The sequence below is a fragment of the Lacerta agilis genome, chromosome Z (genome assembly GCF_009819535.1).
Source record: "Lacerta agilis isolate rLacAgi1 chromosome Z, rLacAgi1.pri, whole genome shotgun sequence".
In the NCBI taxonomy this organism is placed as follows: domain Eukaryota; kingdom Metazoa; phylum Chordata; class Lepidosauria; order Squamata; family Lacertidae; genus Lacerta; species Lacerta agilis.
This window is the reverse complement of record NC_046331.1, coordinates 22,505,187-22,520,669: the sequence shown is the minus strand read 5'-3', so window position 1 is coordinate 22,520,669 and position 15,483 is coordinate 22,505,187. Positions and strand designations below refer to the sequence as shown.

Here is a 15,483-nt window from a genome sequence, read left to right as displayed (position 1 = left end):
CAGCCTCTGGAGTCTTGGTTAGCTGCATAGCGACCTTGTGTGTAACTCACAGTTACCATTCCCAAGGCAGCCAACTAGTCAGCGGTCTTTGCATTTGGGTTCTCGCTCATATAGAAACTGTTCAGCAAGACCAACAAGAGCCATTTGACACACTTTTTAGAAAATATTTTTAAATTATTTTCTCAAGTTACAAGAAACTGTAGTACAGTGGTACCTTGGGTTTAGAACTTAATTCGTTCCGGAGTTCCGTTCTTAACCTGAAACTGTTCTTAACCTGAAGCACCACTTTAGCTAATGGGACCTCCCACTGCCACTGCGCCGCCAGAGCACAATTTCTGTTCTTATCCTGAAGCAAAGTTCTTAGCGGAATATGTAACCTGAAGCGTATGTAACCTGAGGTACCGCTATAGAACAAAAAAAGGACCCTCCCACCTTTTGCAAAGATGTGAGGTAAGATTACTTTGGAGCGTACATTCCTTAAACTGCTGTATTTGCAATTGTGTGGCAGTTCCAGTTACCACATGCAATCATACCTACCCAAAAGTTTGTGGTTTTGTGGTTAATTTTTCTATTAGTGATAATTGCGTGCCCAGGGGGAGATCCAAGAGACCACCAGAAGGAATTAATAACTCATGACGTGTTATGGGATTTAAAACTGGCCACAACTTTATTAACACTTTCAGATGTAGGAAGACCTTGGCTTAGGCATTGGGCGTGTATCCTCCCAGCCCCACAGCTGGGGGGACTGAGGCACATCAGGGTTAATTGGATCCGGAGAGGGAGCACTGCAAGACATTTGTTTATGCAGCCAGCCAGCCCCCTCTTCCATGCAACCCAGGGGAGTTCACTGACAACCTTTCAGTGTATGGCCAGTGACTCCCTTCACACAAACCCCTTATATAGGGAACCCTGGAATCGCCACCACGAGTGTGGGTGTGGGTGTGGGTGTGAGTCACCACTTCACACCCTCTCACCCATTTATGGAAAATAGACTAAAGGATTCCGCCCAAGGCCTAAAACTGCCAAAGTTGTGACAATTGCTATGGGGAAGGCAAAACCTGCGGAGCAGGGAAAAATCCCTTCCCGGTTCTTTAACAACCACCATCATAAGACTGTAGCAACGCCCGCTGAAGTGAACCTGCAATCAAGCATTAGACAAAAGGAGGGTTGGGTGTGTGAAGCTCCATTGCATACTCACCACTTTTGTCCCATGTCACACGCCTCTCCCAAGTCTTCCTTCTTCCTGAAGCTCAGGAGCCGACTGCATGCTTTGCTGTTGGCTCCGCCCCCTTATATATGCCTTGAGCGGACTGAAGTGAAGCCTACTCACTCACGGTCTGCTCAGCTGGCCCCGCCTCCACCAATGCTGCCGATTGGATTATTCAAACCGGGGTTTGGCAGGAACCCCCAACGGCTGTGCGGGTCCCGTAAAGGGCGCCCACAATCAGAGAAGTGAGTATTCGTTGCCAGGCTTCTTCATTGCATGGGGTCAGTGTCCCACCCTCTAAGTATGCCCAGTATTAATAGCCTGGCTGCTGATAAATGAAAGCTGGCCAAAAAGATGCTTACATATTATTCCCTAGGCAAATATTAAACAAAAAAAATGCTGAGCTTTTGACTACGTCCAGTTATCTCCCTGATTTCTCTGAATACTTCCAGAATGTGGCTATTGTATCATAGGTACCACATGTGCTGATGGGAACCCAATATCGTGCACCCACACTAATAAGGTGGAGTGGGTGGGCAACACTAACGGTGGCCAGATGGAATAGATTGAGGTGCCACTTCTGCAAAATTTTCAAATCCATTTCATTTGCCCCATTATGCTGTGTGTGTGTGTGTGTGTGTGTGTGCGCGCGCATTTGAATTCACAACCACATAAGATGTGCCCAGCTGCATCAGATTAGAGGTCTATCTGGACCAGTATTCTGTTTCCTACAGTGACCAGCCAGATGTCCCAATTGGAGGCCTGCAAGCAAGACATGATTGCAATAGTCCTTTCACACCCATGTTCCTGCAACTGGCATTCCAAGGCATACTGTTATTGCTTCTCTGGAACCCTCAAGTGGGAGTCCAACAAGCACAAGTTAAAAATAGACCATAATTTAATTGCCATTAAAGGAAGACCATCCACACAGCCCATAATATAGAAAGTTTGTGGCAAAAGACATCACCCCTGCACCCAAGAAAGCAGGGACGATTTTGGGTGCTGTACAATAGCCAGTCATTCTCAGCTTTTGCATTGTGGTCACACATTGACACACATTGGCACTGGAAAGAGAAACTGCTTTCTCTCATATGTATGCAGTTCATCACAATGCCCATGCCAGTGCAAAAGAGGGACACATTTTAAAGAAAATAGTGTCTGGGGCAGAGAACCAGAAGCACACAACCATGGGCTCTGGAGACAACTCACAAATTTTACTCTAGGCATGGATGGAGACCGAAGGTGTGGAGGTGAAAGAGATTAAAGAGGAATGCCATACAATGTGCCACAAGAGAAAGTGTGTGTTTCTCTGTTCCAGAGCCCCCAAAAGGATCAGATAGGAAGGGGAACAAATTTCTCTTCAAGTTTTAAGGTACTTTTGTTTGTTCATTCTGATACAGCGGTAAAAAAGCATTTAGTGTGTATGTGGGTTTCTGTATTGAGATATAAATGAAAAACCTTTGGTCCAGTGCTACTGATGCAATACAAGTGCTAAGAAAGTGCAGGACGAATGGAAGTGTGGACAGGACCTGAGTCTCCTGGTCTATAACTGACTGTTGAAGCAGCTGCAGCATTCAGAGAAGCAGCTATTGACACACATGACCTAAACAAGCCTCTATGGTGCATTAATGCCTGGACACCCCAGGTCAGCCCTGGAGATCTGGCAACCTGGATATAAGGTAAATTGTCTACTAAAACAACACTTAGATGGTAAACTCTTGTCATACAACAATTCCTTATTTCTGCTCAATGACTCCACTTTGTTCTGTAATAAATCCAGTTTTATTCACAAGTCCTCCCTAGTCTTTTTTTTAAACCATGTTTCTCTGTGCATACGTGGCTGTGCAACCTTCCCTTCTTTGCTTGTTGATTGCCCCCCCTTATTTTATGGATAGTTTGTAAGCTGCCTTTTCTACCTCAGCCTGTCCGATGTATAGCATTTCTCTACATTTGCTGACTGCCAGTTCTCCTCACTTTATTGTGCAAAGGTGGCTCTCTCTCTCTCTCTCTCTCTCTCTCTCTCTCTCTCTCTCTCTCACTCACACACACACACACACACACACACACATTAGACAGAGGTTTCTTCTCTTTCCCCTCACTATACTTTGGGAAACATTGCTGTTGCTGTTTTTCCCTGTTTGAAAGTATACCGTTTAGTATCTTTTAAATGTTATTCCTACTTGTACCTCATAACTGAACATCTAAGTGACACTCTTCCCTGCCTGACTTGCCTTAGTAATGGGATTGCTGCAACAAGGAGCAGTGCTATTTTTTTCTAGAAAATGAGGTGCCTGAACTCACCCTGAGCACCTCCCTTGTTCTCTTATAATGGCAATGGTGTCCACCTGAGAGGGGCTGGAACTGAGATGGGACCTCAGTTGTCTTAGCATCCTCTAAGCCATAGGGGTTAACTTTATTAGTCTTCCTCCTTATGAAGCCCTGGAGTTGCCTGGATCTGGAACAGATCAGGAGGAAAGGAGGCCTTTAACCAAAAATACCAGAAATGTTATTGTTTGTGTGTGGGGTGTGTGTTAAAGAAGACAGAGACTCATTCATAGGAGTCAACTCTTAGGGGCCGTGGTCCCCTCCATAAAATATTTAAGGAGTCCAGACCCCCACCCCAAATGGATAGGTATTGCCATTCAAATGATACCATTTGCATGCATGTGATCAAATGTGCAGGATGGGACTTGCTCCATCCCAAATATTTTATTCAAGTTGGCACCCCCGGACTCATTGTGGAAGAAACAGAACAGAAATGTGGGTGGCCTAAAATATTTAAAACTTTCTAATTGCAAACAAAGCCTCATGTATTATCTCTGCAGTTAAAAGGAACAAGAAGGCAGCAGCCAAGAAGATCAAGGGCTTGAACAGAAAGTGGTTAGAGGGGGAGTTTCTTTCATCTAATACTAGAACTTTGGGACATCCACTATCGTTGATGGGGAAATTACAGACCATGGAAAAGGTTCTTCATGTAGTATTTAATCGCTTTGTGGAATTCACAGGCACAAACTGTGATGGGGCCAATTAACTTGGAGGCTTGGAAAACAAGAGTCCACAAATTCATTGAGGTAGGGAGAAGATGCCTGCCTATGGCTGTTCTCAATGGTGGCTATATAGAATACCCTGGTTCAGGGGCAATCTACCACCTGCTAGAAGGCAATCAGCAAGAGTGGACTCGTGATTCTGAGCTTCCTGGTTGGCCACTGGACTAGATGGGTCTTTGCTCTGATCCAGTAAATGGGCTCTTTTTGTGTGTTTTTATGCAGACGCAAACACCAACCTGTTCTCCACAGAGAAATAACCAAATAAAACAATACAAGGGTAGTCATCTGGGTTTCTCCAGCTCAGTAGGTGGTGGAGACAGTCACTCTGCTGACCACAAAGGGGAGTTTGGATTCAGCAAAGGATTGGAGCACTGGGCTTTGTGACCTACATGAGGGCCAAGGATGTATGGGAAGAAGAAGAAGAAGAAGAGTTTGGATTTGATATCCCGCTTTTCACTACCCGAAGGAGTCTCAAAGTGGCTAACATTCTCCTTTCCCTTCCTCCCCCACAACAAACACTCTGTGAAGTGAGTGGGGCTGAGAGACTTCAGAGAAGTGTGACTAGCCCAAGGTCACCCAGCAGCTGCATGTGGAGGAGTGGAGACGCGAACCCGGTTCCCCAGATTACGAGTCTACCGCTCTTAACCACTACACCACACTGGCTCCAGGCCCTCATCCCAGAATATTAAATAGATGCAAAATAAATTCTACTTATATTTTTAACATTGTGAAAATTGTCTCTAGTGAGATGCCTTAAAAACAACACCAACCTGCATATTCTACCTACCTAAATGCCCACCTAAGCAGGGCCAAAAAGATGACATTTTGCCGCCTGAGGCAAAATAGAAAATGGCACCCACATCCTCCTCCTCCACATGAAGCGACTGGAGGCGGCCTGGGGAAACCCTGGTGTGCTGAAGGCAGGGGAGAAAAAATGAGGTTGGAGAAGAAAAGGTGGTGGTGAGCAGTCTGCTCCCTGGGGCAGAAGAGGAGGAAAAGAGTCTTAGTGGGCAGGCAGCTATTGAGGTTCCTCAGACCTGCCAGCCTTCTCAACTGTCCCCAGCTTGCTGCCTGAGGTGACTGCCTCAGCAAGGCTCATGGGCCTGCCAGTCGTGCACCTAGGCTGACACCACTCACCCCCTACATCTAACCCTATTATAAATAAGCATATAAATGACAAAATAAATATATAAATCAACAAATCATAATAGTTCCATGTTGCTGATGGCAAGCTAGGCCCCACTTGCATTTGCACCAGTGCTTTCTTCTGTTAAAAAGAGGGTGTGCTGAAAATCCTTGGCCACCTCATCTTTAAAAGTAAGCCCACTCCACTTCAGAGTTCTGAGCATTTTTACCCCCACACACTAAAAGTTGGCAATATTCCCCCCACTCATGGAGTGGGCTCCAGTAACAGACTGACTCTTCAGATTTCCAGCGGGACAAGCTGTGATGAGCATAGTGTGCTAGAGCTTTCTGAATATGGCTACTGATGAAACCATTTCTTCTGAAAATAACCTGGTTATCCTGTTTCCCTGTGAATAATTAGCTTCATAGAGGTGGATATGCTTAGATAAACTTTGAAGGTTATAAAGAGCCATCATGAAAGAAAGAAAGAAAGAGAGAAAGAAAGAGAGAGAGAAATCTGCAAAGGCGAGCCCATTACAAGGATGAAAGGTGTGCTGTTAAATTTGGTGTTGACTTCCTTATACTTGCTTCAAGCTTCAGACAGCATCGACATTCAGCCAGACCTTGATGTTCAAAAGGTAACAGCTCTTGTTCCTTACAAATGTCAGTTGTGCAGGACTGTGGCAACAAGATGAGTGTCGAATTTCTCCTTTTACTGCAACAGTTCAAGGAGAGGCAATAATTTGGCACTGCCATTTGGGGGCCTTGAATTTTGGGGCACAATGGCCACCTGCCTTTGGCTGCTTGCCTGAGAGTAGGGGAATGATCAGGTAGAATCAGAATCAGAAGAATCTTTATTTTCATCAGCCACTAGCCATAGCAATAAAATAAAATAAAATAAAATGTACTGAAGAAAGAGGTAAAAACTTAACTATACAAAATATATTTTGGAGGTTTACATCAATTGCGTGTCGAGGTCCTCAAACCACCCCTCAAGTAAATCACACTTCACACCAGATATAAGTTTTAGGTTTTTGGCATTAATTTGGCCACAACTTTATTGAATACAAATTAAGTGAGTGGTTGCTTAGGCATTGGTTAAGACTATCTGTCCCTCTGGGAACAGAACTGACATCCACCCGCCTGTTGAGTCAGTATAGGGGAAAACACTTTGGGGAGAGAATGTGCGCCCGTTCTCCCCAAATGCTCCCAGGGGCTCTTGCGTGGGCCCTGTCCCCCAAGCGGGGGGAAACGGACAAGCATGGTGAGCCCCTGGATTCCTGTAACGGAATTCCCCTCGCAGCAGCAGCTTTGAAGGGGCAACCACAGCCAACCTGCCCCTTCGCAGCATAGGAGGGGCAACCACAGCCAACTCTGCCCCTCCTAAATCAATATATAACCAATGCCTAACCGCCAACCTTACAAGTTGTGACTGATTGCTACGCAGTAGGCGAAAAACCAAATGGCAACATTCCAATCAGCCAAGTGGCAAAAATTCCTACCAGGCCCCTGCTCAACGCAGACGACCCCATGACAGGCATAGCAAGGTCAACGCAGAGGCCTAATAACAGGGCGGGAGGGCGGGCGATCCGATGCACGAAGCCAGGAGGGCTCCGACGCTGAGTGCGGGGTCATTTATAGGCTCTGGGCTGTCCATCAACAAATTGCAACATATGAATCTCCCCAACGACAGCCAGAGCCCAATCACAGTAGTGGCCATCCAAACTAACCCGCCCAGCAGCCGAGGGGTGACTTGTTAGCCCCCACCGCAACACGTGCTCTCCATGAAGGAGAACACGCTTAATCAAATAATAGATCTTATTCTAATTGCCCCCGCTAAAAACCTTGCAGTTTTTACTGTCATCTTGATCATCTAAAAGAAAGGACACAGTAGCAATGGTTGAGCAACGTGGCATGGACAATAACAGAGGGATAATAACCTCACTCCTCAAATCATTATAAATAGAGTGCAAGTACATGACCCACTGACTCAATACTGCCATCTCCACCTGGACATAACCATTTTTTTTCAGCAGAACTTTTTGAAATCGACCCTCAAGTACAGCTGAAGGCAGTATATTCAATCTTGCAAAAGGGAAAGCGTGTCTGTATTTTGGAATTGTTAATTTTTGCAAAATAGGGTGCCAAAATGTCAAGGTGGAAAATCATCATACCATGGATAAAAATTCCTTACTGTGGCCAAATTATTCTGTCGCTCAATATTATATTAAATTATTTGCTTTACTGAAGCCCAGCATTAATAACTGTTCTGGTGATAAAGCAGAAAAGTAAAGCTTTTGGTTGACAATTTTAGTCCAAGAATGACAATCTTGCGATATGAAGTGTAGTACACCAGTGGGGTTTAAATTTAGGCAAAGCCAATAAATAAATGTCCTACACCAAATCTGTTAATTCAATAGAGGGGAGATTAGCCTCCAAGTGCTATGAAGCATTTGGAACAAAGGATGGAATAGAAAAAAATTGCCTTAGGATCTTAGATTGAATAGCTTCTGTAGATCCAAGGTGAGGGCCTGTCCATATCTGAGCCCCATATAATAACTGTTAGGGGTTTAGCTTTAAACACTTCAAGGGCTGATGATATGTAATTGCCACCTTTTGTATGGAAAAAGCGTGTCAGAATTTTGGCACTTTGAGACGCTTTTTCCTTTGCATATTTCTGATAGGATCAGGTAGATATTCCAACAATCCTTTAGCACAAGGGAGAATTACCTAAATAGCACCATCTGGAGATCTTTGACATATCTAGCTTCTGGGATATACCGGTAGTCTCTTATTTACTTGGTCACTGTAAATCACAAACTTCCAGGTTTGGATTCTGAATATAGCTTTGAACTTGTGTGAATTTTACTTCCAGCTCCTACTGTCTTTGTTTATGTTGGGGTCTTGCAGCCTGCAGGCCAGATTTGTCTCCCCAAGGGAGTTTTTTGTTGTTGTTGTTGTGCCAAAGATCTCCCAATTTTGAAATTCTTACAGATTTTAAATAAACAAATTAATTTCTGCATTGCTGCTACCAAGCCCTTTATTTTTCCTTTAAAAAGTCTGTGACTATTTCATAATGTTCATAATGAAGCCCCATCCCACTAAACACTGTCTCCAGTCTCCACAATGCAAAGCAAAAATTACTTCCTTACTTAAGAGTAATTCTGTAGCACTTGCTACATTCATGTACCTCTTGCGGCTGATGTGATCTCAGACTAAAGCAGCATTTCTCTCTTCTCTTCTCTTCTCTCTGCCACGCACCCATCCCATGGTGTCAGAAGGAGATGCTTCTACATGGCATCTTCCTCCACATCATTGCATAGTAATCTTTATTGCTTTTCAAATAACACACAACTGAAACAAAGCAAAACCTATCTATAATATGAAGGGTTAAAGTGCTGTGACGAAGAAGAGTAGAAACACAGTTTTACACTTCTCACACATTTTTTCTGGGAAGAGAAAAAGACCAGATTTCCAGTAGCTGTAAACTGTGTGATAGAGAGAGGGGGGGAGACTGAAATTGTGGTGCTGTGTGTATGTGTGCTGGACACACACACACACACACACACACACATGACAGAGAGAGAGAGAGAGAGAGAGAGAGAGAGAGAGAGAGGTGACACCCAGCACTGCCATGTGGCCCTCACAGGGCTAGCTGACTGATAACACGGCCCTTACCTACCTCTGGTTGGAGAGCTGTAAAAATTCCCTTTATTGCCATGGCTGAAAAATACATAAATCCTAAAAAGAGGCCACCACCACATCAGTGACACCATTTCCCCTTTGCACAGAGGATCCAAGAAGGTCATAAGCTATGTGAGACAGTTTCGTTTGTATCCTCTGATTTTTCCAAGCTAAGGTATCTTACACTAGTTGAGGTGCCTTAAGGAAAAGGGGGGAAAAACAGAGTGGGCATTGCTGCCTGGACTGATGCGAGTGGAAAGATGATAATTCCCTTGGATGCATTTCTGAAAAAAACAAACTATACCAACTTCTCTTTCTAGTTGGCTGGAAGATGGAATCTCATTGCACTGGCAATAGCTAAAGGTGAACCAACACATTACAACAGACGTCTTATTACAGTGGAGCCTGAAAACAATGGAGACATGGTTTATGTAACAGATGCTTATCAGTAAGTTCTCTTGGAAGCACCTTTCTTTGTGCTTGAAGATTCATGAATACACTTTTTGAAGTGGGATAATCACTAAAATTCTAGAGTCTGGACAGCTGCAATTCTGCAAGTTTGTAGGGACAGAATATTATGCATGTTGAAAGAAGATATGTTCACCCACCTTCCTCCCACCCCTAAATCCTTCTCTTTACATTTTGATGGCAAAATGTTTTCTGTGCGGGGTTCCCCATTAGCCATCACAATCTCCAGAACACTATTCCCCAGGCAGCTACTTGTGTTGCCCATCAGGTTGGGCAAGGAATCAATACCTGGGGAGTTGGAGGCACCCCCCTTGACCCTCCAGGTCAGAGGATGTGATGTCAGAACACACACTTCCTAGGCTGTCCTTCTCACCTCTTTACTGTAAGAGCAAGCAGATGCAGAATAGGGCAACAGGCCTTTAGATAATGTACAGTACACTGTCTGTCGGCTCCACACCTTCTCAAGAGCTATCAGACCAGCCTGTCATAATAAGACCTCAGAAGGCATCAGCATGATGCTGGGGTAATACCTGATTCTGAGAGAACTCTGGGCAAACATGCCCCAGAAAAGTTATCCAGGGTCCTGCCCAGCAATTTCCCACTTTGGATTGGACTTATTGACTCATCACTTGAAATATAAGTGCTCTGGACTCTCACGCTCTACCAGACACCCAAACCCCAAGAACTTAGCCCAAAGGTAGCAAGAACACTCAGGAGCATTCCATTTGCAGTGGAACCATCTCGGAGCTTCATAGTCAAGAAACACCTGATGCCCTCTAGATGTTTTGGACTACAGTCCCTATCAACCCCAACCAGTCCAGTCATGTTCTTATTAGTTTCTGTTTCATGCAGCCATGTTGGCTGGAGCTGGTGAAGTTTAGTCTAGAACATTGGGAGGGCACTGGATTGGCAAGGATTTCCCTACATAGACTCACAAGACTTCCCCAGACCAGAATTTCAGTTGGTTCAGGCATGGATAGGGTGGGAGGATGTTTGCTGCTGCAGACACTTTACTGATCTTATATATTTCCCCCCCTGACAGAGATAACGAATGCAAAAAGATAGTGAGTCGATTGACTCCGGGTGAGCAGCCTGGAATATATACAAAAGGTAACTGCAAGTGGTTCATTCCTCCCTTAGGCTGGAGGGAAATTATAATATTTTACCTACCTCCATGGGAAACCAATCTGTTCTCAAACCACCTCTGCTCTCTCTACCTCCCTCCCCACCAGTTAGGGCTTCCTAATGGGGGCTTAATATTGCAGCTGGGTCCTTGAGATAATCACATATAGATTGTAGGCAAGAGACTTTTTAAACTTTGGATTTCCTCTGAGAAGTGATAAATATGGATTCAATGGGGAGAGAGGATTGCTGCCATTTTGATTCCAGTAACATTTTGTGGATGCTGCAAAAAGTGATAAAACGTTTAAAAACTAAAACCAAACCAAACATGGCATGAAGTCTTTGCCCATATGCAGGGGTGGGGGTAGAACCAGTTCTTCATGGGACCATACTACTCCAAAGGATATAAAGTGGGAGGGGCTTCCAGCGCAGCTATACATCTTGAATGCCCTTCTTGAGGCCCATACTTTAAATGGCTGCCCTGGACATTCAAATGGGTGAAGTTATTTATTGTATTACACTATTTTAAATGAACATAGATCAATGCAGTTTTGAAAAATCAAATGAGGCTGTGCCATTTTGTTCTTCTGAAGCATGAAACAGAATGTAGTCAATGAGATCCCAGTTATTTATGTATATCATTCATCTTGCATGCAGTCTTGTTTTGCCTACTTTTAAATAACTTCTTGTACAATTTTCATTGTTTAGAGGGTTTGGTTTGGAACAGTTAGCTGGGCAACATACAAATGTCCTTACTTGTTTTTCACTTGGGCAAAGGACTTACCCAAGTAGTACCTCTGGTTACGTACTTACCGGTAATTCGGTTACGTACTTACCGGTAACCAGTAGTACCTCTGGTTACGTACTTACCGGTAATTCGTTCCGGAGGTCTGTTCTTAACCTGAAACTGTTCTTAACCTGAAGCACCACTTTGGCTAATGGCGCCCCCCCCCCACTGCCGCTGCGCCGCCATAGCAAGATTTCTGTTCTTATCCTGAAGCAAAGTTCTTAACCTGAAGTGTTATTTCTGGGTTAGCGGAGTATATAACCTGAAGTGTATGTAACCTGAAGCGTATGTAACCCGAGGTGCCACTGTATTTGGTGTAAACATACATATGCTTGAGTGCAGTGTGTTCAGTGAGTCTAACTACATATTAGAAAAAATGTGGTAAACTGTTTCGCTATTTGTTTTATAAAATTGTAATATACAATTTTTATGAATAAATAAATAAATAAATATCAATAGGTGTTCATATGGTTAAAATGAGTATATAAAATAACTTGTTGGGAATTGAACAAAGTAAGTTCGTTTTATATTTCAGTTTTGGAGCTTTAATACTCCATCATAAGTTTTAATTGTTCCAAAGGGTTTGCATTAATTGGGGATTAGATTTAACTCATAAGGTTTCTATTTAGTCAAAAGGCTACATACTTTTCAGATCTAGCAACTGTATAGAGAAAAGTGATATATGTACCCTTAAATGATTTTTTGTGTGGTTCTTTTTCACATCTAGGGCAGAGCACCTTTTATTTCGTGAAAGCAGATTACAGCAGTTATCACATGGTTCTCGTTGACACATCAGTAATGAAGGCCCTTCATCTTTTCAGTATGTGCCATTGTGGATGGGGGGGGGGAGTGCACTGGTGCGTGTGTGCTATTGGATGTGTCAGGTATACCTGCCAACTAAAAATATACAGTGGTTATTTTTCTTTAAATCCACCAGAGATGTTCCACTCACTGAAGTACAATCTGAACTGGAAATGAATTTGTTGGGGAGAGGAAAATATGTCTCTTTCTTCATTTCCACTAAAATCACTTTCTCCCAAGTTCTTCTTTAAAAAGAATGAAATGTATGAGCTGAAACCTAAGAAAATGGAACTTGCTTGAAGCCGTGGAGCTGATCCAGTGCTTCAGCTAGTACTACTCATTAGCCCTTATTGTTACAAAACATTATCCATAGCTCAGTTGGTTAGAGTGTGTTGGTGATAATGCCAAGGTTGCAGATTCAATCCCTGTATGGGACACCTGCACATTTCTGCATTGCAGGGGCTTGGACTAGATGATCCTTAGGGTCCCTTCCAACCTGACAGTTCTATGATTCTATGACCTCTAGAGAAAAATGACATGGAGAACACAGCCAAACTTTTTGAGCAGATCCAGGACTTAAGATGGACTGAGCGTCATCTTAAATCAATGTGAGTTGCAGGCGCTTGGGCACTGCTGCATTACAAAAGAGCTTCAGATCACTATTCTCAAATTCTGAATATGCAGCAGCATAATACATTATATGAATTGGCTTCATGCACAAGCAGAAGCCATTCATAAACTATATGCCTTTGAAGATTTTATGAATTAAAATATATCTGACCTGTTTTCAGAAATATGCCTGCTGCACATTGTCTGCATCTTCCGGATTTCAAGGTTGTGAGCAGCCCTTTGTATTTTACTGCTGTGGTACAGTTAGCATTTGAAAGATATATTCAGCCACCACAGCTAGATATTTTAGAACAGATTTATGCGCTATTATACGTTGTGTCTCCATTGTTAAGGTTTGGTTAAATGGTACTTTCTATTGGCCTGTTCCCCTTTTAAGGCTGTCCATGTCCACAGCGGGTGGCGCTGTGGGTTAAACCACAGAGCCTAGGGCTTTGCCGATCAGAAGGTTGGCGGTTCAAATCCCCATGATGGGGTGAGCTCCCATTGCTCGGTCCCTGCTCCTGCCAACCTAGCAGTTCGAAAGCACATCAAAGTGCAAGTAGATAAATAGGTACTGCTCCGGCGGGAAGGTAAACGGCATTTTTGTGCGCTGCTCTGGCTTCGCCAGAAGCGGCTAAGTCATGCTGGCCATATGACCTGGAAGCTGTACGCCGGCTCCCTCGGCCAGTAAAGTGAGATGAGAGCTGCAACCCCAGTCGTCTGCGACTGGACCTAATCGTCAGGGGTCCCTTTACCTTTTTTATGTTCCCTTTTTAAGGCTGGCCATCCTTTTGGTGGTGAATCCCATGCTTTAATTAATTAATTAATTAATTATGCCCTCACATTTTTCCCTGACAGAGACTCAAGGTGGCTTACAAATTAAAAGTAAGAAAAAACATAGAAAAAGCCATCATTAAAAAACAATTAAGCATTGATAGAATTACAACATGCAAGACTACTTATAAAAACAGGTCCCTGAAACTGGGGTTAGATACCATTACATTTTGTCAGACATGTTTTCTGCATAAAGGCATACTCTTTTACCCTAGGAATGTTTCTAGTTTCCATTCATTTATGGTAGGTCATAATAATACTACTCCCAACAACGAATGATTGGTTTCAGGATTATGCAGGTTTTGTGTACTCAAACCAAGGTTATAACAGATTAACATTGCAGGATAAATAACCTGAATGGCTTTCTGAGAGCTTTGTTCAGAAAGCTGCATGTTATGAAGCTCACTAGATTCTCACTATGTTTGTTGAAAATTTATTAATCTTTCACTTAATCATGATAGCAGCTAATAAGGATTTATCTTATACCTCTTTAGCTATGTGCTCCCAATCCAAAATATGTCTGTTCCTTCCCCCTCCCTTTCCTCATCCTAATTCTTAATGTGACATCTTTTGGGGGGTCTGAAGCTAGGGAACCAGAACCATCAGCTGACATAATAGACATATACAAGGCTGTCGCCGAATCTCTGGATTTGCCAACGGACAAGATTATCTATCTACACAGATCTGGTAAGAGCAGTTGTCATCTATTATTTCTCAGTTTGGGGTAAATAATGGTGCACTTTCTTTCTTTCTTTCTTTCTTTCTTTCTTTCTTTCTTTCTTTCTTTCTTTCTTTCTCTCCTTCCTTCCTTCCTTCCTTCCTTCCTTCCTTCCTTCTTTATGGAACACAAATTAGATTAAGTTAAGGAAAATAGCATTAAACAACATATATAAAAACAGCACAACCAAATAAAGGAAAGGCAGATAAAAATATATATTTTAAAAAACCTCAATTGCATCAGTCATTGCCTGATGAAGAGTAGTATGTCTAATGGAACAGGTGAATTTGAATAGCCCTGATAGAAGCAACAGACGATGGGTTCAGGGAGATCTGTCCAGCAGGGCATTCCACAGTCAGGTTACTTGAATATAAAAGACCCGCCTCCTTTACCTCAATCAGGCATCTGACTGAGGTAGATCAGAGAGCAGAGGTGCAGCCATTGATCTGATCAAGCACAAACAGCTTAAAACGGGAAGTGCATCTCTCAATATATCCTGGTCCCAGGCTATAGCGTTTGTTACGTTAGTTTCTCTCAGCAGTGTAAGCTGTGTTGGCTCTAGGGTGTCTTCTGGCTCTAGGGTGTCTTGAGCAACACGCTCTCTATGTGCTCCCCTTCCTAAATGGGCCTACCTCTTCTGCACCATTAGTCCTGCTGCTCATTTGCTTGCTTCTCGCTCTGGATCCAATCAGTGTGGCGGAGGTGTGCAATGGACGTTGTCTTTCTTCTCCTTGCTCCTTTTGCTACTCACCCACTTGCAGAGTGCAGGTGAAAAGCCAGCAGTAGAACCGGCAAGGTCTTACAATGGGCCTCCTACTCCTGTGTGGGCTTCGGCTTCAGCTGTGGTGCCAACACTGCCTGTGAATTAATGGTGAAAGTGTTGCTGGTTCTTTTAAGCCAACTTTCATTGTACAGAAAGAACACCTAAAATGATCAAATGGCTAGGGCATCTTCTCTACAAGGAAAGAGTATGAAGGAATCAGTGTGTCTATTAGTGCTGAGGTGTCCATACAGCTAGAGTATCCCTATTAGCTAGTTGCCAGGTTTCTGCTCCCTGGTCCCAATTCCACATCTTCCTATG

The 15,483-nt window shown here is 43.4% G+C and overlaps 1 long non-coding RNA gene across 1 annotated transcript; it reads left to right on the top strand.

The window, feature by feature from the left end:
* The first annotated feature begins 10,597 nt into the window (after positions 1-10,597).
* LOC117040207 lies at positions 10,598-14,399 on the top strand. Its single transcript, XR_004425827.1, has 3 exons — positions 10,598-10,641; positions 12,168-12,260; positions 14,270-14,399. It is a non-coding gene; the product is annotated as an uncharacterized LOC117040207 (long non-coding RNA).
* The last annotated feature ends 1,084 nt before the right edge of the window (positions 14,400-15,483 follow it).